Source organism: Anthonomus grandis, chromosome 9, assembly GCF_022605725.1.
Source record: "Anthonomus grandis grandis chromosome 9, icAntGran1.3, whole genome shotgun sequence".
Lineage (NCBI taxonomy): Eukaryota > Metazoa > Arthropoda > Insecta > Coleoptera > Curculionidae > Anthonomus > Anthonomus grandis.
In genome coordinates this window covers 15,974,160-15,998,266 of record NC_065554.1, presented here as the reverse complement: position 1 = coordinate 15,998,266, position 24,107 = coordinate 15,974,160, and the positions used below count along the sequence as shown (strand labels likewise).

The following is a 24,107-nucleotide window of genomic DNA, read 5'->3' as shown; positions in this document are numbered from 1 at the left end:
GTAACATAAATCTTTCGCTGCATATATATTTATTTTGTAATTATCTTATATAGAGACTCAACTCATACCATATGCTTAAAAGCTTTTTTTTAGTTTTACAAACTAGTATTACTTTGTGATTACTAGACGAAGATTAGGTTAAAAAACATTCACTATGTTGAATGCTTATAAAATTCTTGCCATCCATGATTTTTTTCAGTGATAACAATAGCTATCTAAGCACAATTTTCATGATTAATAAACTTATTTTTTGAATTATTTTATGTATTTATGTTTCAAAAATAAAAATTTATCTATCAAAATTAGCAGTATCTTGTGGAACTAGATCAACCTCCTGTACTGACTATTCCCAAAAAGTCGAACTTAATATATAACTCAAGTGTGATAATTTAATTGAAAAAAAAACATCTATTTAAGGAGTTTATTTCTCGTCTTAATTATCTATAATTTTATTTTTAGCCGGTATATTTATCAATCTCACATTAACTTTTCTAGCAGCTAATAAAATGATGCTTAACCCTGGAAAATATTTTCTTTAGGCAAAATTATTTACTTAAGCACCAACTGCCCAAACAACTTTATTAAATTTTATAAGGTGGATACTAAATAACTTAACGTGTTTATTATTAGAGTGTATACGACTTCAATAATATGCAGCTTCTGCTAATAAATGGAAATTTTCAGCTAACGCTCTTTTACGACTCTTAAATTTATATCGCGGACACTGGCTGGAAATTTTTTATTATGAATAGTAAGAGGTTACATTATCAAGGTTTTATTTTAAGTTAGGTGAATATGTGGCAAAAATAAATGTAATGTTCATTATTAAAAATTAATTATTTTGTTAACATTTTTATCTACTAAAACTCTGTCTCGTTGTCATGTAGTATTCGTAATAATTTGGTGTGTTTTGGGTACTTACTTCAGCTTTAGATACTTTATAGTTCTCAAATCATAGGAGGAGTATTAAGAAAGGTTGTACATATTATTATAGTAGTATACCAATTAGAGGAAAATATTCTTAGCTTGGAACATTGAAAGGCTAGAATTAGTATTTTAATATATTTTATAATTATTATAGATTTCTTAATAAATTTTTATTTAGGTTTATTTCTATGGCTCCCTATTTTACGTTTATGATGACGGTTCTCCCTTGATATGATGTTATGAAAGTATTTACTTGTGAAAAGATCGACTTGAATCATGTTCATTTTTGTTAATTTCGCGCTTGAAATAAAGTATATCTATTTTTACTATTTATTTTTAATCCAAAATCTAACACAAATAAGTTAAGTTTGCATTATTATACGTCTTAATATATGTATAGCTGAAAATTTTCTCTTTTAAAAATGTATGTAAACTTGACATCAGAAAGTCGGTGAATATGTTTCTAAATAAAATATGCGCCTGAGCACATGTGGAACTCAAACAAAGTTGTTGTTTACTAATTCTTGTCTTTCAATATTCTACGATTCTAAGTATACATAACATTACTTTGTCTTAAGAAATTTTAATGTTAATACATATCATATTTTAATGTTAATGGCAATATGACTAAAATAACGTTATCATTAAACTGTTCGTTCTGACACCCAGAAAACAAAAATTATATATATAAATTTCTTACAAGTTACACGTGATATACGTTAATATTCAACAAACCAAAAAGGAAACATAATGAGACGGCGGCCAAATAAATCGTAATTCCTAAAAAATTGCAGACAATGATACGTAAGTATGACACTCAATTGGGCATTGACTATCATTACGATAACTTGCCCTAAAATACTAACAATAAATTTATAATTAAGATTCAGTGTTTTCTATTTGAAATGATTTACTGTTAATGATTTTTAATAGTCAGGGAACTTGTAGAAGAAGCTTTAGCATTGACGATTAATCCCTTAATATGAAATTTAGTTGATGCACTTTGGTTTTAAATTTTATTGGTCAGATATAGTTGTTTCTTCATTTTTTATAACTTTTTGATAAAAGATCTAAGAATACAACTCTCTACTACTTTTTAGATCTAACCACTTTACATGTATCACTAATAATATGTGTGATAGTGGTTTGTATTTTCCTATGCCATAAATAAGTCTAAGATATGATTTTTATCCTGTTTGCTTCCTGTTTTCTTTGCTTTAAGTTATATCGCAATAACTAACTGAAGTTGCTACGAACCGAATTATATGTAAGATCAATTTTTTTTAACCATTAATAGATATCGATGTGGATATAGAAGTTAACGTTTCTGGTTGCAAGGCTAATATGTTTTTTGAGCCTAGATTCTAGTTATCGACTATGAGATCCAGGTCCTTAGTACAAATCGAGGCAGGCAGTAAATTCTCGTAAATTTTTCTGTAAATATAGACCTATTTTTATTTAATTTAAATTTAATATTAAATTATACTTTTCGGAAAACACTACTAAACTTTTTGCTAGCTTCCTCTCTTGAGGAACTGACACCTTTTAACTAAGTAGCTTTCTATCGAAGGTAATACTTGTTTGGAAACACAAAATGAAGGAAAATGTTACGCATTGTTAACGCTTGTTAGATCGTCATATCCATCAAGTGTATTTTTCTTTGTCACATGCTATACATTCTTTATTTTTCAATCTATTAGGAAGACAGACCCTAGAAATACTAATAGTCCTATAGTTGTAATCTTTGGTGTAACACTTAAATCAGACCATATGAGCTTAGAGAGAGAAACGATAAAGGAGATTTGCTTGGTTCGGAAATTATATACTTAAAAATCACCTCGTTACAGGATGGATTATGTAATTAGAAACCAGATCGACTTCATGCTTGTAAATAAAAGATACCAAAATATTGAGAAGTTATTAAACGCTTATCCATGAGCTGACATCCACTGAGATTAAAATCCCTTAGTCGAGGTCTTTAAGATAAAGATGAAGAGACTAAAGAAAAGTAATGTACGTAAGCATGATTTGCGAATACTAAGAGAACGATCACTATACTAACAAGTAAAAACCTACCTAAATTTTAAGATTATGGTTATATCGTAGAATATTGAAAATACGTTAGACAGACCACATAAAAGATACCGAGGTTTTCAGCAAAAGGGGCAAGAAAAGGAATTATTATAAATACTGTGAAGGAACGAAAGCTCCAATATACGCAGAATACGTAAATATTGCAAGGAAATCTTTCATGAAATCGAAATTACCGAAGCTGATAGGAACTATAAGAAGAAGAAGAATGTTCTTTCTTTTCATGCTATTATGCTATTAAAAATAAGATTAAAAATGAAGGGAAGAAGTAACAGCTGAATTAGTAGATAATATGCTTTAAAAATTACCTATCGACAATCCTCTTAACCCGTTAGAAACTAGTTTGAGGAGACAAGACTACCAGGAATTTTTAGATTTTCCAATTTTTAATTTGGATCATCTAGGAGCTATTACCATATAAAGTTAGCTTTGTCTTATATTTAAGGTATAGTGATAAAAATGAAATAATATAAATTAATTAATATAGAAATTTATTAAAATTGATTAACATTAAAGATTTGCAACTGTTTATATTTCAAATACACTAAACTGAATAATGTTTAAGTTGAAATCACAGTTTTTAAAGACTACAGTATCTTGAAAAAGATGAATAAAAATAAACTTTATATTTTAGGGTTGTAAACTACCGGTTAGTTCCTTTAAAATAATGTATCACACGTCCCACATTTGACTTTTTTTATGATACCTCCCAAGAGCCATTTTAATATTGGTATAAAATGAAAGGTATATTATTTTTACAGGAAAATATGTAAATGTGAGTCAACTTGTAATAATTAACACATTTTTAAATAGAGGCACCTAAAACCAGGATATATGCTCTCGATGCAACTTTTAACATCCAAAATCTCAAAATCGTTTTTCAGCCTTCCACTTACTATTATTTCCATGTATGATATAGGGCTTATTGAATATAACATACTAAATTAAAAATTAATAAAATAAGAATAGTATGTTATAATGGTACAGATGCTTGCATCTAGGGGAACATAACTGCATAATTTTGATATTGTAATAACTTATTATAACTGTGTAACTATAATATGATGTTATAAATAAATAAATAAATAAAAAAAAATTATTAAGTATGTTCTTTTAGGTAATCTTAAAAGTTCTTGTCATATTTCTTTTTAGAAAAAATACGTAATTTTTTTTTAATTACACCTAAAAGTGCGTGCTAAAAATATAATTTTCAGTGTATTCTTTACCTTAACTTATCACTCTATTATTATTAATAGAAATGAATTAAAGTAAATTTATAAAGATTTTCCTACAATTCGAGAATATAAGTTTTCTTCTTAGTTTACATATTTTCAAGTATAATTATTAAATTTTCTTTTGGTTTTTTTTTATAAATATAAATCAACATTTTAAAATTTTTCTATTTTTAGAAAAAAATATTATTTTATACCTAAAAAATATTTGATTTTTAAATTAAAATACTTCATAGTTCTCGAGAAAATTTTCTGTTTGATTTTCTAGCACTATACCGAAATTAAAATAAAAATCTGTTATTTCAGGTATTTCTGTTTTGATAACAAACCATTTTCAAATAAATCATTTTAGCCTTAAATTCACTAATCTGCTTTTTTTGTAAATAGAGGTTATGTATTTATAGAAATTAATCAAGTTTCCATAAGTTATAAATAAAATTACAGCAGGAATATAAATTTCACATCCTAAATATACAATATTTAAAAGCCCTAAAAGGTAAATAATAAAGAACGTTAATATTTAAAGTGACATTTTGTCGCTTGAGTGAGAAGGTGACGCTCAACAAGGGCGCCTTAATTTCCTGAAAATGACAAAGACGGTTTACGCTCGAATTATGCAATCTTGATTTTTGCTAGATTAGTTGCTTTACCTTTAAAGGGCGTGTTTGCCATTACAGATTTATTTATAAGTTATAATTATCGTCATTTCATGTATAGTCATGAGAAAAAATTATTTACGCGTTAACACGTCATAAACGTATTTTAAATTATAATTAATCTAGTAAATAACGTTTGAATAAAGGAAAAAGCGCATATTACATTACATAAAATATATTAAACCGGACAAGCAAGATATAATCTGTTAAAACTTAGGTAGTAATATTAAAGATTTTAGTAACTAGATGGATATAGTTAAATAAAAATTTGAGCAAGAACATAATTACCACCTGATTGGAACCATTGGATTAGATTTTGTTATCATTCTTAAGAAAAGTACTCCCAGACAGTGTGAGGACCTTAGACTTATTAGCCTGATGAGCCATGCACTTAGTACAAGAATGTTATGATAAACAACAAGACGCCTTTTTTTATAAAATATCAAAGAGCTTTAAATAATGTTAAATATGATTTACTTTTAGCAAAACTATTTAAAATAGATCAGAAGGATATTCAAAGTATTAAACAACTATATTGAAAGCAGTAGGCCGAGGTCAAAATAAACGAGACAGTATCAACCGAGGTTTTCGATCGATCCAAGGAAGTGCTGAAGAGTGTAATTTATTTCCGATGCTTTTTAATACCTATGTCGAGAAAATATTTCAGATTACTCTTGAAAATAAATTCAGAGGTATCAAGGTACCCATCAATAATATCAAATACACCAGCGATACCGTCGTGTAAGCCTCAATTTTGGAGAATTTCAGCATATATTAAATATGATAAATGACATCGGTCCGCAGTAGGGCCTAATTATTAACATCTTCAAAACGAAATCCATGGTGACCAGTATATGAATCCAAGAGAGTGACCTGAGAAGAAGACCTCCGCAAACTATTGGAAAATTTCATACACCGAACACATGACAAACGAGGAAGAACTGCAGAGAGCAGGTGTAAGGTAAAAACAAGATGAAAGGCTAAAGGGGATCTGGACGAAAACCGCACTCGTAGTTTTGAAACATTACAGATTGGAACCAAATTTTAATATAACACAATAAAATAAGATTCAAAATTGGCACCTTATGCAGTATTTCTATCTCCTATAAGAGGCATTTCTGACTTGGTTTACAGAACCTATGGATTACTGGTGTTTCGACAGTTGATTGTCTTCTGAGAGTTGCATATACTTTTTAATGTCACAAACCTTCTGCAATTCCATATAATAGCTAAACGAAAACTGGATCATTAAGTTAGTCTAAGTAGAAGCTTTTACTAGAAGAGCCTTTCTTAGGAAGCACAAAATTATGAAAAAGGAAAACAAAGGTAACAGACTAACGTAACATTAATTGTGTTCTTATTTGTCACTACTAGAAAAAAACTTTCTGTCTTTAAATTTGATTTTCGATGAACGAGATTTAAAAACTTTTCCTGAGAAAAATTAATTAAGAAAAAAAATGACAGATAAATAGGATATCAATAATTTTTCTATTCGTCAAGTCTCGTTTTAAAATAAAAAATTTTGCATAGTAAGGTAGATTGTGTGTATACATATATAAATATTTAGGAATACTGTAAATGGGATTTATTGCTATTTTTCCATTTTATTCGGTCTAATATGCTTTTTTTGAGCTAGCTATTATTTTTTTACCAAAAAAAAATAAAACACTGCATAAGAATGTAGGTCGAGCAGTTCAGAATACATGAATACTTGACTTTACAACTAGGTAAGCAGAACGTTTTTCACGTAAAGGATAAATCTTTGCCACGCAAATTTAAATTTTCCCATAGTGTTTATAGTTATCGTTTCGAAAACATGTGCTAATCCGAAACATAAATATATATACTCTGAAATGTAGTTAAAAGAAAATGAAAACATAGAAATTCATTTAAATCGAAACTAAAACTAAAAAACTATTCGCATGGGACATAAACAAAAAATAGAAAGCTAAGAACATTTTATATATTGTACGTGTATTTAGTGTTCTAAGATAGGAAGAAAAATAAATCTTATAAACGAAACATACATTGACTCCTTTCTTATTTGTCACCACACTATCTTAAAAAATAAATATATTAGCCTCGTCATCTAAGTTTTCTATTAATTCATTTAATTACTAAAAATTATTAAAATCAGTATAACTGTTAAATAGGCATAATTTAAATGGCAATTTAAACTTCCCGATGTCTACTTATACAACAACATAAATATATTAGGACTTTTGAATGGAATGAAATTTTGGTAACTCATAGCAATATTTTAGTTAATATGACTACGGCAAGACTGCAAAAGTTAGCCTATCGTCAGACAACTTTAATTAGACTATTTTAGCTTCTTAGAGAACCATACATTTTATATTAAGTTAAGACAGTGTTAAGCAAAATAAGACTTAAAAGTGCCACATTTCTATAAATTTTAACTTATGTTTAACAACATGTTTTAATTGTATTTTCTAAGGCTCCCAAAGCTTAAAACGAATTTTCTACCTCTCTACATAATTGACGTGCAACTTGTCAATTAACTAGGAAAAACTATTTTTTGCCTCATCATTTGATTTTGCATTTTTTTATTTTTTGGATGTTTCATATTTATACAAACGATGATTCAAAAACATAAAGAATTCCAAAAAAAAACCGCTAGTGTCAGCAATATTAGGGCGGTATACTTATCTAAGAATATTAGCCATATCACTAATTTAGCTACTTATTCACAATAGTGCAATACAGAATGATATGAAAAAAGTAACTGAAAATTAAAACTAACAATACACTTTCTCTTCTACAGAGAATACAGTTTGAAAAATGTATTATTATAATTTTTAAATACTTTCGATAATTTTTAACATCTATTTTTTTGTCATTTATTTTAAAACTTAAAATAGTCTAAAAAAGGAAACCTACAATTAAAAGAAAATTAAGTAGAAGAGTTAGTTAAGGATAAAAATCAATATGCGAAAGTTCTTTATAAATATTCCAATTTCACGTCTACAATGACAACATAAAACTTAAAATAAAAACATAAAAGACATGAAATGTAATTAGTTTTTATTTACTCATTATTATTTATAATTCTAATTAAAGCAAAACTGATAATTTCTCTTTGTTTTTAAAATTATATCCATTGATAACAAATACAAAAGACTATTAAAGGTATTAATAATCTATTAATTAATATAACCCAAATAAAGTAAAAAAAATGTCTACTTTTTGATGATCGCACTTGATGTTCTTTTTAATCTGCTTTCACTAAGCTTTTCAACAATTTCCAAGTCTTTTTTTAATTACTTTTAGACACTGGTGGGTGCGTTTTTTAATTCAGTAATAAATCGTGGTACCATTTTATGTTTGCTCCACAAAATATCATTAAACAATAAAGGGTCGACTATACCTTCTTCAATTTGCTGACGTTTTTAAAAATATGTTTGGTAGGAATTAATTTTACCAAATTTTTTCACGCACTTTGTTCCCTTTCTTCTAGTCCTTCATCAACAAAATATACTCGTATGTTTTTCAGAAATTTGTAATAATTCAAACAACACAAAAAAAAGAACAATAAGCAGGCATTTATCATAATTATTATTTCTATCTTCTAACCGTATGAACTTTATTTTCCAAGTGCGTTAATAATTCTGTTTTTAAATTATTTTTCATGTCTTTCAGATTTTAAGAATCTATTTCCTATTGCTTCCAGGCATTGGAAATTATTTTTCGTGTGCATTATTATTTTTGTTTTCAAATTTCTCATGTTTTGCTCTAAAATTATACTTCAAGACTTTGTTGTCAGTTTTTGTCTCTTTCAAGAATTAGAAAACATTTTATATTCCAAATGTCTTTTTAAGTATTTTAATTATCTTGTATGTCTTTCAGAAATTTTTTACAAAATATTTATTCAAATCACGAGACAGTTTTACCACTAACCAAAACTCTTTATTTTACTCTCGACACATATTTCGCTAACAATATTAGCATCTTCGGAAGAAGAATAAAAGTTTTGTCATTAAAAATAATAACTAGTTAGAACTTAGTATTTATAAAAAAGAAACAAATACTTTTAGATACATAACTAGGGACTCTAACCATTGTTTTCAATATAAAATACCTAGCATGCATTTCTTGGTACATTGTTTGGTCTCATTTCCTTTAAGTTACAACAAATTTAATGAAAAAAGCAACAATTAAGACAACTGCTAGCCTAAATAGTTATGAAGATAAGTTTATTGATAAGCTGATTAGAAGACATGGTTTAAAGTTAATCTTAAAAACTCTACCACATTTCAATAAGATGAAAATAAGCAAACTTTCATTGCAATACCATATGATCCTATCTTGACAAGAGGCTTTGATAGGGTTTTCAAAGACTTAAATCTAAGAATGGTCTATCAAAATTCAACCAAGTTAGAAATTCTTTTAGGAAACCCAAAAGACAATGAAAAGTCTGAGATCTATGTTATTAATTGCAATTAATTTATTTTTCTTAAGTAAAAGCTTTCCAGATACTACAAGTGCTTTGCTGGTAACTGTTGCTGTTGGAGGTCCTAACGAAGCATTAGCAGAATGATGATTCTATATTCCTGCATTATTGACGTGGCAACAAAGAGTTCACTATTATTATATTTTCTAAAAATGAAAGGAATACATTTTTTAATGCAAAAAGTACACAAAAGTATTAAAAATTTAGAGATCACACAATACAAATTTTAACAATACCAAATATTACCTTCGAACTCCTACATTTTGGAAAGCACTTCTTAATTTTTATTGATTATCTGTTTGTCTTCACTTCTTAAAACAATTTCTCTGAAAGTTTCATTTCATTTCATAAAACTTAGACACTTTTTTTACATAATCAACATCACATAATATTTATAGTTTTGATATATGCTTTACTACTTTGATATATGCGTATTTGAGATAAACATATATTTAGCTCTAAAACATGTTTAACCAGTTTTGGTATGATGTCATAATTACGTAAGTAAGTAGTAAGATACGGAATTTACAGTTAAAGAAATTTTGTAAATTTTGATTAAATAAGTTTCATTTTACATTTTTTAAATATTTTTAATAATGCTAAATGAACTTATTGTAAAACTCAGATAAGGTAGATATTTTTGAAAGGTTTGATAGATTAGTGCAAAGCATCGCGGCCCGAAAGTACTATGAAGGAACAGAAAAAAATTCATTTAAAATTCGGGTATTTTTTTTTCGTCCACTTTTTGAACATATTGATTAGAACTAATTAGATTACTTGTGCGTTTTTTTAAATAAAAATAGGTTATTCAATTTTTTCAACTAATGTTTAATTTGTTGTCCATTTAATCCAGTGCGTTTTTTGCAATAAAAAATTTAGTTTTAGGGTATCTTTAGTAGAATCTATGACGCAACCATTTATTTTTTATGTGATTTATTAGAAAGTAAGTAGACCTTATTATATTTAAATAGTTTCCAATTTTAAGACCTACTTGATAACGATTTGTGAGTATATGTGTCATATTAGTTAACATTTCACGCATTATTTTTTATGAGAATGGATTTATCTGAAAAAGAATTAATTGAAATACTCATAATAATTGGTTTTGGAGACCGGGTGCGTACACAATTAGAAGTCTGTAATCTATTTAATGCAACTCTGAACGTCCTTCAATTACTATACTGTTAGCAAAAATATATCAAAATTTAGGGAACATGGCCTTTCCTTAAAGACTAACTAAGCTGAGGTATTCACAAACCCGAGTATAAATCCCCATTTCGGATTGTCCTACGTAAATCGCTAGATATTCGTTACAATTCACTGTATATATGCCCAAGTTTAAAACTATATGATCTTGTGAGATATATTCAAAAAATGGGAGGTGAGAGGAATGAGTCTTGAGTTTTTGATTCTTTTAGGTGCACGAATTAAATTGTAGGAAAGTATTGTTATTTAAGAATTTATAATAAACTTTATTGATAGTCCTTAAAGCCAAAATATTGTTACCGACTATATGCCTGATTGTATTTAAATCTTTAAAGAAGCCTGTTTTGGTAAGGGATAATTTAAATAGCCCAAAAAAAGTGGGTAGAAGCTAGAAACGTATATGAGATAAGAAAGTAAAATATTGCCTGTAGCTGAGTCTTTACAATAAGCTTTAAATTTGATTCTATCGTTATTACAAGTCAAAAGTAAGTTCAAGATTGGCGATTTTTCTTCAATTTCCTTTTCGATGATAAATTCAAACTTAACATGGAAAGAATTTACAAACAATAAGAAATCAGTAAGTTTGTCATCACTATGATCCCATAATATAAAAATATCAGCACTATATCTCTTATAAGTTATGACGAAATTGGAAAATGTACTTGACATTATTTTAGGTTTATAGTTAATATTTCGCTTAAAAAAAGATGATAAGCACGACCCCATAGCCACGCCATTATTTTGCTTATAGATTATTAAATCTGAAAAAACTCTGACAATAGCCGCCAAATAGCAACCACCTATTCAAAAAAACACCATAATGTTAGCAGACAAAAATTTGGGATCAAAAGGGCCCCCCTATCGACTAGTAAAACAATTAACAGCATTTCAGTCACGACAAACTTCTAGGGCATTCTAAAATGAAAGTTCCAAATTCAAGGGAAAGTTTTATTGTTTATGTTTAATTAAGTGCTAACGAATTTATATCCGTCAAGAAAACATGTTGGACGTTATAAACCAATATTTTTCTTTTTCATGTTATCACTCAACGTATTGGCGATTGTGTTTGTTATTTGCATTTAACATTTTCTTTGACTTTAAATTATTTCCCATTATTATTATTTTTTTTTGATAGCTCGATATAATTTAAAGAGATTGAAATTAAATGTATTTTTTAGTTCGACTATGTTTTTTATTAAACAATTTACGTAGTGTTTTTATTTTTGTTTTTGTTTGTTTTGTTAATATTATTTCCATTTCAATTCAAAAAAATTATTTTTAAGCTGTTTCTTACTAACACATTTGTTATAGAATCCAGATAAAAATTTAATAAATATATTTAAACAATTTATTTACGATTTACTTTAAAATAAAATTATTAAATTAAAAAAAATATGAAAATAAGAAAAAATATTATAAAGAATTTATTTAAAATAAAACAGATTAAAAAAAATGAAAAAACTGCAAAAAAATGAAACCAATAAACTGCAATGTTTTTAATTTTTGTACCTTCTTGGAGTTCTTTATTCAGGAACTGCTATTTGGAAAATACTAATTTCGTTTATTAAAAACTCTTCTATTAAGTAAAAACAACAAGTTTATTATATTTGGTAATTTGTATATTAACAAAGAAAATGTTAAAACTCACCTAAGAATTCAAAATTACCACTTTTTGTAGTTCAAACGAAGCCTCGGCTAGTTCAAGTGAAAAGTCACCCTGTGAAACAGTAAAAAAACAAATAAATTTTACAAAGAAAATTTTTGGCGGAAAAATTCACGCGTGTTTAAATGCGCGTACGGCGTCGCGATGCAAGGCGTCGTTTCCTACTGTGAACGCGTTGCGGCAAACTGAAGAAAAACCGACGTCCGTCGGTGGTAAATACTGGCGCATCGCGACGTCTGGTCGGCAAAGATCGAGGGGCGTCGGGACGCCGTCCCCACCGGACAAACAGGTGAAAAAATGGAATTATGCAGGTAAAACCATTGCAATGCTATAAGTCGCCGCCGGAATGAAAACGAATCCGGTTTCTTTAAAAGGCAACTTTAATTGTTTACGCTAAAACTTTTAAACAATAGAAATTTTGCAATATTGTAGGATTGACTATTTAGAGACAAAATTATTATCAAAAAGGTATAGTACAAAAATTACAAGATTTATTTTTTTTTGAGAACTTCCATGCCTAAAGATAAAAAAAATTATTGAATTTGGATTATGATTGTGAAAAAACTAAAAGGTGCATTTTTGAACTACTTTTGTATTTTTATTGTTGGGACAATCTTTTTGACAAAAAATCACCAACTTAGACAACTCCGGTGTAATTTCCAAAAACAACAATTACAAAAGAAAAAAGCTGAAATATAGATATAAGCTTGATAACGATAACCAATTACAGCCACAGCATACATAAAGGCCATACTGGATTTACCGTTTCTTCAATTGATCATTCAAGGTAAGGCCAGACTGAAAGGACTATTATGGGACTTAAGATCGGATACATATTAATTAAGTAATACCATATGAAAATTGATGGGTAAAACAGAGACCTGACCTTGTCTTTGCAAAAAGAACCAAAAAATCGTCTAGCATATAACCTGCGCTTTTAAGGTACGGGATCGCAGAGGGTAACAAATATTTGAAAAAAATATATTCGACCCAGGAGAACTAAATACCACAGCAGCAAAAGACCTGACAGACAAGACCAGAGTAGCGATAAATACTATTGAGTAGAATAGATAGATAATGGGTGAGCATAGTAAATATATTACAGCAAACTTAATAGTGTAAACTGGACGAGCCTCAGAAGGACAAAAAATAGGGTTTGTTATCTATAGTTATATTTTTGTAATAATATTATTGTCCCTTTTAAACACTTTAATTTTTTTATGCATAACTTAAATGAATAGGATTTCCATCTTTTTATATTTTTATAGACTCGTAACGTTTTTTGTTAGGGATTGGGATAAAAATTTTGTTACAAGGAAATATAACATTCTGTTTTAATATAAATGTTCATATTTATGAGATATTATGTTAAGAGAATGAATGGGAGTATCTAGAGATCCCCATAGATATGCATAAAATGTCCATAATTGATACTTAGAAATTGGCTAAGTGAAAAAAAAATTAATATTTTACAGAAATTGTATTAAACATGCCTATGATTACTTATATAGTAATTTTCGATATATTTTTTATAATGTGTGTAAATATGTCGAGGGCCTTTTGTTTATCCAAGCCAATTTTAGAGGCTTGAAACATTTGATTAATATATTCGCATCCTTGACACCAACAACATTTTTTTTTTAAATTCATACCGGAGTTTTAGTTGCAAGCAACAAATTAGACGCTAGCTTCCCACACTTTTTAATCGATTTTCATCGAAACCTACTAAAGATATTATGACATCTTGCTGTTTTTGTTAAAACTTAAGTTTGACAATTTTTTTCTTTGTGTTTTCTTAGGTTTTCTTTGGTAGTAGAAAAAATTTTATATATTACACATGTGTAAAATTCCCTTTACTTGTTCTTGATAAATTTCCATTTATAACATAAAAAATCATTTTACATATTTGTCAAAATAAGTAAAATCTCAACAAATACCTATAGGACCTTACTTATAAATATTATTTAGATGTCTTTCTTTTTATATGAAAATTCGTATATTTTATGCAAGCAAGGTTCTATTGTCTCCTTCTGATGGGCAGTGACTGTGGACTGCGAGGGATTCGTGACGCACATTGCAGGCAGAGTGGAGTGGCAGCATTCCAACAGACTTGCATTGCTAAATAGGGGGACCATCTGGTATACAGATGGCTCCAGAATGAATAACAGATCTGGATCAGGGCCTATTGGTGGGATCCCACATACCAGTAGGGCATACTCGCTGGAGGAGCACGCCACTGTCTTCCAGGCTGAAGTATTCGCTGTATTAAAATGCGCACAGAAAATCCTAAGCTGCGGACACCGCAATACAGTCGTATCAATATGCTCGGACAGCAGAGCTGCCACTAAGGCTATCACGGCCGCAAAGGTAAGCTCCAAGCTTGTACTAGAGTGCATAAAAGTCCTGAAAAAACCGGTACAGGTTTGATGCGGGGTCCAGCTCGTCTGGATACCTGGCCATGCAGGCCATGCAGGTAATGTGGAAGCGGACTCTCTTGCCAGACTGGGATCCGCGAATGTGCCGATAGGGCTGGAACCCATAGTTGGTATCGCCAAATGCGTTGCGGTCGCGTCAATGAAGGGTCTGCCGGACAAGTGGACCCACCGAAGATGGACTGAGTCCCTTGGTATGAGACAGGCCAAAGCGCACATAGGTGGGCCCTCTGCCTATCCCACCAAAAATCTACTACGCCTAAAAAACGCGAAATTCGGGTAGTGACAGGTCTTTTAACCGGTCACTGGCACTTATGAAGCCATCTCCATACTATCGGTATTGCGGACAACCCGGAATGCCGATGGTGCTGTGAGGAGGATGAAACCGTTGACCATGTAGTCGGGGAGTGCCCAGCACTCACGCGCGCCAGTTTTAAATACTTGAGTAACACTTTCAGTGTACCGAGCGACTTTAAGTCCTTCAGACCAAAGAGCCTTATCGGTTTCTCTAAGGCCGTTGGGCTCTGGTAACCCCCGGTGGGGCATGATGGGTCCATCAGGAGACCTATATGCACAACTACCTTGGCAGCATACTGTTTCGTCAATTCAAGGTTCTATTGCTAAGTGAATTCTAAACTCAAAAAGATATGACCCAGAGGTAATAAGAAAAAAAATATGTTGGTAATTGTATACATTACAAAAACATATTAATAGCAAAATGTGCGTTTTTTAAATGGAACACTTTAAAGAATATGATATATTTTTTCCACTTTGTTAAATCAAATAGATAGCAATGAAATATCAAGATGATTGTTAAGTGACAATGATAGCATCTATTATTATATAAGTAAGCATTATTGTTTGCCGGTATTATTAGAAGAGCACTTTCTGAAATTGGAAAAAAATACTAACTCAATTGAAGCCTAATAAAGCTATATTTATGGATAATGTAATCAAATTATAGTAAGACCATATAAAGTATTGAATAAAATATTACCTAATTTACAAACAGTAGACGTAAAAATGTTTGTTAGTTACAAAATTTATTTGTGGATTATGATCGGTTGTAATTTTATTAATACGAAAACTTAATTTTTAGTATAGATATCCATCATTACTTATCAATACTTCTTATCTCACTGACATTTTGTTCTAATTTGGTAATTGATAACTTGTTGACGCAGATCTTCTTTGCTTCATACTGATGTGTAAATTTTGTCCTTTAAACTTCTCTACAAATAATAAAAAGAGGTTTTAGATCGAATTATCTCGCAGACCAGTGACATAATTCTAGGCGTCTGAACCACTAATGAGAAAACATTAGTTCAAATAGGATACACATCAATTAAGTAATACCATATGAGAATTAATGGGTAAAACAGAGACCTGACCTTGTCCTTGCAAAAAGAAACCAGAAATCTTTTAGCATATAAACTGCCCTTTTAAGGCACGGCGTCGCAGAAGGCAACAAATATTTGAAAAAAATATAGTCAACCCAGGAGAGCTTAATACCACAGCAGCAAAAGACGTGTACAGACAAGACCAGGGTAGCCATAAATACTCTTAAGTAGAATAGATAGATAATGGGGTGAGCATAGTAAGTATATTACAGTAAACCTAATAGTGTAAGCTGGACTAGCTTCAGAAGGATAAAAAATTGGGTTTGTTATCTATAGGTATTCTTTTTCTAATATTATTATTGCTCCTTTTAAACAATTTAACTTTTTTATGCATAACTTAAATCGATATGATTTCCATTTTTTATATTTTTATAGGCTCGTATGGTTTTTGGTTAGGGATTGAGATAAAAATTTTATTACAACGAAATATAAGATTCTGTTTTAATATAAATGTCCATAATTGATACTAAGACCATATAAAATAATAAATAAAATATTAACTTATTTACAAGCAGTAGACGTTAAAAATTTATTAGTTTTTTACAAAATTTATTTGTGGATTATGATCGGTTGTGATTTTATTGATACGAAAACTTTATTCTTACAAGTAATAAAAAATAAAATAACTTTATACTTTATTAAGGTTGTAATTTTTAGTATAAGTATCCCTATTTTATATTTATGTTAAGTTGATGTCAATAGTTTTGAACGAGATTTTGAAAATTATTTTTAATATAAAGAACAATATCGCAATATTAAAAACATTGTAGATTGATTAAAAGTCTGCTATCATAGTAACCAAATTTTGAAAAAAATTATATGTTTCGTAACGTACTATCAAAACCCTGTCATCAATTAATCCTAATAATAAATCTAAGCTTTAAACTCTTTTATTTTCTTTATGAAATAAAATAATTCATTCTAGTTGAAATAAAGGCTCAAGCAACATTATGCTTGATATTTGTATTAATAGATCTATTAGGAGCCCGATAAAATATCCCGTTTCGAAAACGGAAAAATATAAGAATTTCGCGAGAAATCTTCCATATTTCATGGTTAAATTTAACCCCGCATTAACCGCTATTTTGCTTTATTGTGTTTGTTTATTATGCGTTCTGGGTGCGGCCTAAGAATTTTAAAAGGAACAGAACATGACAGCAAAACGGTAGGATTTTAGGCTCTCGGTTAACATGAATGTTTTATAAAAATATTTAGGCGTATTTTCTTATGGCCAATAAGAAGTTAAAGTGGATTTTCTTACGTGATTTAAATAAAAATTTTATAAATTTATTCTATAAAAAATTAATCAATACTCTTACATAGTTTATTAAAATTATCAGCGATATAAAATTTATATTAATATTACTACAAATGTTATCTATAGCGAAACTAAAGATAATAAATGCATATCTTGTAGAAACATCAATATGGCATGAAATATAGTTATATGCCATAATGCCTAAAACTAATTTTTATAAACAGAATTCTTTAGAAAGTTGATTTTTTAGTCATCGCACAACACAAATTTTTCGCTTCTAAGATTTTTACCATTTAACTCAAGCTCGAATGGAAAAATCTACAATCAAATTATAATAAATTTTTAATTTACATACATTTTATAAAAACATACAATCTCAAATGATTTTTTATTTTAACAATCTTTACCAATAAAATAGAAGCAATCCTTGAGAATGAGGGCAAAACCATCATTTTATATCTAGACTTAAAAAATCTACTAATTATTGAATAATTTGGCAAACTTATTGCTACTAATACGAACCATATTTGAGACGTAAGTGTTCATAAGATTATTTTACATACTTATTACATAAATACTTATTACAATTTTTTTTTTACTTTATATACATGGTGATTAGTATGTAAACAATCCTTCTAAAATAAAACTTGTCGCGTGATGCCTATGGCGCTATGATATAACAAATACATTTTTTTAATCATTTGTGTAATTTTTAGAATTTTTGAATGGTAAATTGTAAATAAGAGGAAAAGCAAATATTTTTTTATAAATATCTTACTGATCTTCATAGCAATTTAAACACAGCTTAGTGCTCTTTTCAACCACGCTTCTGATGAGCAAACTAAATTAACCTACTAAAATAAAAAAAATTTTACCAAAGAAAATGGATCTTCTTAAGTTTCTTCTTTAAAAATTATTTTAAAGTAGTTTTTTGGTTTTTCTTAAAATTTGTGACTTGACAGTTATTTATTGGAATTTTGCTAATTTTTAAGCCAATTTTTTCAGAGAGATGGGCTATCGATAATGTAGCGCAAGATATAACTGCTTGAAATTTTTTTTTCAAAAAATCCAAAAATACGTCAATTTTGCCCCAAAAATATTAAAAAATAAATTGCAAAAGCTTCATCCTTCTAAGTGGGGTGTCATCTCCTAAATTTTTTTAAATAGGAATGGAAGTTTAATAATACCTTGTTAAAAAGTGCTATTAATTTTCTATACGTTGCTGCTAATTTTTTGAAAATCTTGGAAGGATTGAAATTAGAGAAATATATTTTTTTAAACGCATGAATTGAATTAATTGAAAAAAGTTACCAAATGAATCAAACAAATGCTAAAAATATTTCCCACTTACCCTCAAACAGTATTAAAAAATGATATTTAAACCGTTCTCGAACATTCAGAAGAACTTACTGGATTACTTTACGACAAACATCAATAATTCATCTTCGCAGGTCTTTTAATGAGGCAGCTGGAGAACTATACACTTTACTTTTTATGTCTCTCCATACAAAAGAGTTTAAAGGAGTCAAGTGACCGAGGAGGCCACTCAATTGCACCCCTTCAACCTATCTAACGACCTAAAAAGTTATTATTTAAATAATGGCACACATTTTGAGAGTAATGTGGAGGTGCACCGTCTTTCTCAAAAAACAATTTCTCTATGCCGTATCCAGGATTGTTTTCTATGATGGCTGTTAGGGCTGGATCTTAAGTATTTTCCAGAAAATCCAGGTTAAATTTGCAGGAAGGAAGAAAAGACTCAATCGAATTTCCAAAAATACCAGCCCACACGTTCAATTTCAGAACGTTTTGTGTGTGCATCTCGCAAACCACCCTAGTGTTAAACTCTTGGACAAATAACAACAATTGCGCCGATTAACTGCATCGTTAAAAAAAAATTGTTATAATATGCTACTCGTTCACTAATAAGTTCACTAAATTCCAAACGACTATCAAAATCATCCTCGTATAGTTCTTGTGCCAACAGAATTTTGTATGGATGCAACTTGTGTTTTTTTAATATATTTTTCGGACACTTGTAGAACTCACACCGGTCTCATTGGCTAATTTGTTCTTGTACTTAGTGTAACATCCATGGCAACTTGGCCCAATAGCAATACCTTTGTAGCTTAATTTACTACAAGATAATAATTTTGGTTCTTTTTATTCGTAACGGAACCTGTTGTCCAAAATGTTGCTTCCAAGTCGCGAAAAATGTTGTCAGAAAGGTATTTGTCAGGATAGCGTTCATGAAATGTCTGCGCAACTCGATTTCCACTAAGATATTGATTATTTTTTTTCTGATAGGCACTCCTGGAATAAAAATTTAATTTTATTGACTTTCATTTCATGGATTTTAGTCATTTAATCAGAAAAGACTGAAGAAGCCTTTAGAAGAGTTCATAAATCAATAATTAAAGAATGTTCTCTTCTAGAAGATAAGAAACAACTGCGTGCCAATAAGAGACAAATAATTTTTTTGTTACAGGGATACGCGGAATAAAAAATCCATTTTTATAACTTTTAGTCAATGGATTTTAATAATTTCTTCGGAAAAGACTAAAAAAGCCTTTAGAGTAGTCCAATAGCCAAGAATTTTAAAATGTAATTAATAAAAGTTGAGACATTGGAATGCCAACAAGAGAATCATTATTGTAATTTTATTACAGGCACTCCTGGAATAAAAATTCCATTTCCTAGATTTCCCATAACCAATAATTTCAAAATGTAATTATTAAAAGTTAAAACATTGGCATGCTAACAAGAGATTAATTTGTGTTTTCTTACAGGCACTCCGGGAAACAAAAGTCAATTTTTTTACTTACAGTGAATGGATTTTAGTCATCTCTTCAGAAAAGACTAAAAAAGTCTTTAGAGTAGTCCAATAACCAATAATTTCAAAATGTAATTAATAAAAGTTTAGATATTGGCATGCCAACAAAAGATTAATTTTTATTTTCTTACAGGCACTCCTGGGATAAAAATTTAATTTTTTAACTCATAGTAAATGGATTTTTTAGTTATTTCTTCAGAAATTCTAAAAAAGCCTTTAGAGTAGTCCAATAGCTAAGAACTTTAAGATCTAATTAATAAAAGTTAAGACATTGGAATGCCAACAAGAGAATAATTATTGTAATTTTATTACAGGCACTCCTGGAATAAAAATTCCGTTTCCTAGATTTCCAATAACCAATAATTTCAAAATGTAATTATTAACAGTTAAGACATTGGCATGCTAACAAGAGATTAATTTTCTTACAGGCACTCCTGGAATAAAAAGTCAATTTTTTTACTTACAATGAATGCATTTTAGTCATCTCTTCAGAAAAGACTAAAAAAGCCTTTAGAGTAGTCCAATAGCCAATAATTTCAAAATGTAATTAATTAAAGTTTAAACATTGGAATGCCAACAAAAGAATAATTTTTGTCTTTTGATTACAGGCACTCCTGGAATAAAAATTCCATTTTCTAGATTTCCAATAATCAATAATTTCAAAACGTAATTAATAAAAGTTAAGACATTGGCATGCCAACAAGAGATTAATTTTTGTTTTTTTACAGGCACTCCTGGGATAAAAATTCAATTTTTTTACTTAGTGATTGGATTTTTTAGCCATTTCTTCAGAAAAGACTAAAAAAACCTTTAGAGTAGTCCAATAATCAATAATATCAAGTTGTAATGGATAAAGAAATGAATGAAATTTTTTTTCGACTTATAAGGAATGCATTTTAATCATTTCTTCAGAAAATATTAAAAACGCCTTTATAGTCAATAAATCAATAACTGAAAAATGTTCTATTCTAGAACGTAAGATATTGCAAAGTTGGATTATTTCTACTCTTTGTGCAATTGAGTACACCATAATTGTTAAAAAGTTTATTGAGAAATTTTAACGCACAACTCACAGAACGGATATCTAGCAACTACCTAATAGTTAAACCTTGATAAACACTAAAATTAGCCAAAAACATCTAATACACAAATATAGCAAATTGGTAAAAGCAATTTATCCATATGAATAAAATTTAATACTCCGATACATTTTTAAATGAAATTAGAGTTCAATATTTTCTAAGCAAGTTGATTGCGAAGACGAATTATTGATGATTGTTTGTCGCGAAGCAAGTTCTTCAGAATGTTCGAGAACGGTTTGAAGATAAGTTTTCAGAATTTGCTTGATTAATTCAGTAAGTTTTTTTTTTAATTGATTTAATATATGCGTTTTTGAAAAAAGACATCTTTTGAATTTCAATCCTTTATATTTTTTAAACGACCAACTGTTGATGATTTTCAAAGAATAAACAGCAACGTATAAGAAATTAATAAAACTTTTTAATAATGTATCAAAGGTTGTCCCCCTTACAAACAAAATTGACTTATTTTTGGATTTTTTGAAAACAAAAAAAAATCCTAGTAGTTATGACTTTCGGTACGTTTTCGATGGCCCTGTATTTGCTAAATCATAGATCACAATTGTACTTATAATAAAAACATAGTTAAGTCAAAATCTAGGCATTTTAATAGTATTTTTTCTATATTTGTGTAGCGGCATATATGTGTCAGCCTGCGCAATTAGCCTAGTACTTAAGTAGGTTGATAAAACTTGTAAAAAAAATTTGTGTACTTGTAGTTAGGTTAGCAAGCGACTACTTAAAAATTGAAACTATAAACGGAAATGGTTGCGATAAGTTCAGTTATGTTTTAACAGAACATATAAATTATCATAGATTTACAGTAACTTTTAACATATGTATTATATACCTAACATTGTCACCGTTAATATTCCCAACAAAACATCTGTTGTAATAGTTTAAATTCATGAAGTAAAGTTTTGGCGGAACTGCTGAAAGTTTCTTCATTTATGAAGAGCGGGGGATGAGCGAACATGTGCGAAATTTAATTTAGAATCATCACCGATAATGTAAAATTTCTCTCGGTATTTTATAAAGGTTTTTTAGGAGTTGTTTTATTTAAATTAGTCATGGTGCTAACGTAAGCAAAATCTGATAGTTGCTTTTTGTTTATTACATATAAAAAGTTTTCATTTAAAGTAAAAAATTGCTTACTTTTAACTTTTTTTGATTAAAAAGAAACCCTAAAAAATTACAAACTAATTTCAAGTTGCAGTAAATAATTTAACGTGGTAGCTAAACCTAGCAGCAAGTTGTTTTGCCATATGCGTTGTTTTCTATCTAGCCTTAGTTAAACATTTATCAGGCCGCATCAGACACCAACCCACAGATTAAACTGCCAAGATTTGATTAAAAAGAATAGGGAAAAAGCAGCCTCTGCATTTTTGTTCATCCGGCTAACAAAACTCATAGAGCAAGCTGGGATACTTTAATGCATAGTTAAGCAACGCGATCTCTCAACAGGCCAATATGACTTGTAGTCTAGTAGTTAGATATTTAAAAGTTTTATTCAAGGTTTATTTTTTTGTATTTATAAAAAAATAAATAAATATAAGTTATTATGCAGGCTGTAAGATAAAGGGTGGCTAGATACTCTATCTATTTTAACCAAACTTTTTTCGTTTTGTTACAAATGGGACTTTAAGCTATCAATTCAGAAAACTTTACCAAATCATAGTAAATTCTCATAAATTTGGTGTTACATGGGACAGTAATAATATTGTTTTAATCTATTTCATTCCTTGACTTTCTGATGGTTCTATCTAGAGGACTTTAATATTAGGTTTGCTTGTACAATCCTTTCCTTATAACTCGATACTCAATACTCAATCAATTTATGTTAACATAGAATTAAAAACAATTAAATTTCAAAAACATTAGAAGGTAATTTCTTTAAAAAAATATGACAAAATCTTAAACTCAAACAATATTAACTAAACTAGTAAAAAAAAATAATAAAACTAAATAACTATGCTAGCATATTTCTTTTTTGACCTTGTGCTTGATATATTTGGTCACTCATTCCATAAGTATATATTAAGTCCAAGACTTGAACCCACGGCCATACTAGACTGATAGGTGTACAAGTAGGAGAATTTAAGATTACTCATTTTAGAAAATAATAGCAATAAGTTTCGAGTTTTGAGGTCTTTTTATGTATTTAAGATTTTTTTGAATGCCAAACTAAAGTCCAAGAGCCTTCTATCGAAAGAGTCCAGGAGTAAGAATGACTGGAAAAAATAGTTTGTAGTGCCCTAGACGTAAATTCAATGAGCAAGTAGAAGTATTAAAAAAACTGGGCATAAATAATTAAACAGTTACCAGTATTTGGAAGAAACTTGGGTCTACAGCTTTAAAATATTTTAAAACTCAGAAGATTTTTTCCAAAAACTAGTGGCGACAAAATATACAGGGTGTTTAAGAACTATGGGATCAAACTTCTGGGGATTATTCAGTGCAACAGAAGAATCCATTTGAGTATAGGAACCCATGTCCGAAAATGCGTCACTACACCACTACGGCTCTGAGACGCGTTAAAATTTATAAAAAACATTAATTACCTAAATAGGATCTGCTGCATTTATTTTTACCTTTTGTACATGATACCATAACAAAACTTGTTTAAAATCAACGCTTATCAATGTCAATTCTCAATGTCATGTTTAAAAATTTGATAGCTTACAATTTTTAAACATTTATTGCTAATGGAAAACTTTACCAATCAAGAATTGGCGGATATGCATTTGGCATACGGAGCAACAAACTGCAATGCACGAGCAGCAATGCGGTTGTATCATGAACGTTATCTCGAATGACAACATCCTGGATACAAAAAGTTTATTGAGGTTTATCGGCGGC

The 24,107-nt window shown here is 29.1% G+C and overlaps 1 protein-coding gene across 2 annotated transcripts in view; it reads right to left on the bottom strand.

The window, feature by feature from the left end:
• The window catches only part of LOC126740224 (heterogeneous nuclear ribonucleoprotein C-like 2), a 446,026-nt gene that overhangs the window by 382,903 nt on the left and 39,016 nt on the right, over positions 1–24,107 (bottom strand). Inside the window, exon 1 of one of the 2 annotated variants that reach the window (XM_050446160.1) lies at positions 12,232–12,445. The exons of the other annotated variant lie outside the window; for it this stretch is intronic. The gene's annotated coding sequence lies outside the window, so the exon portion shown is untranslated. Of the gene's footprint in view, positions 1–12,231; positions 12,446–24,107 lie in introns of those variants that run through there. 2 annotated transcript variants of the gene reach the window in all.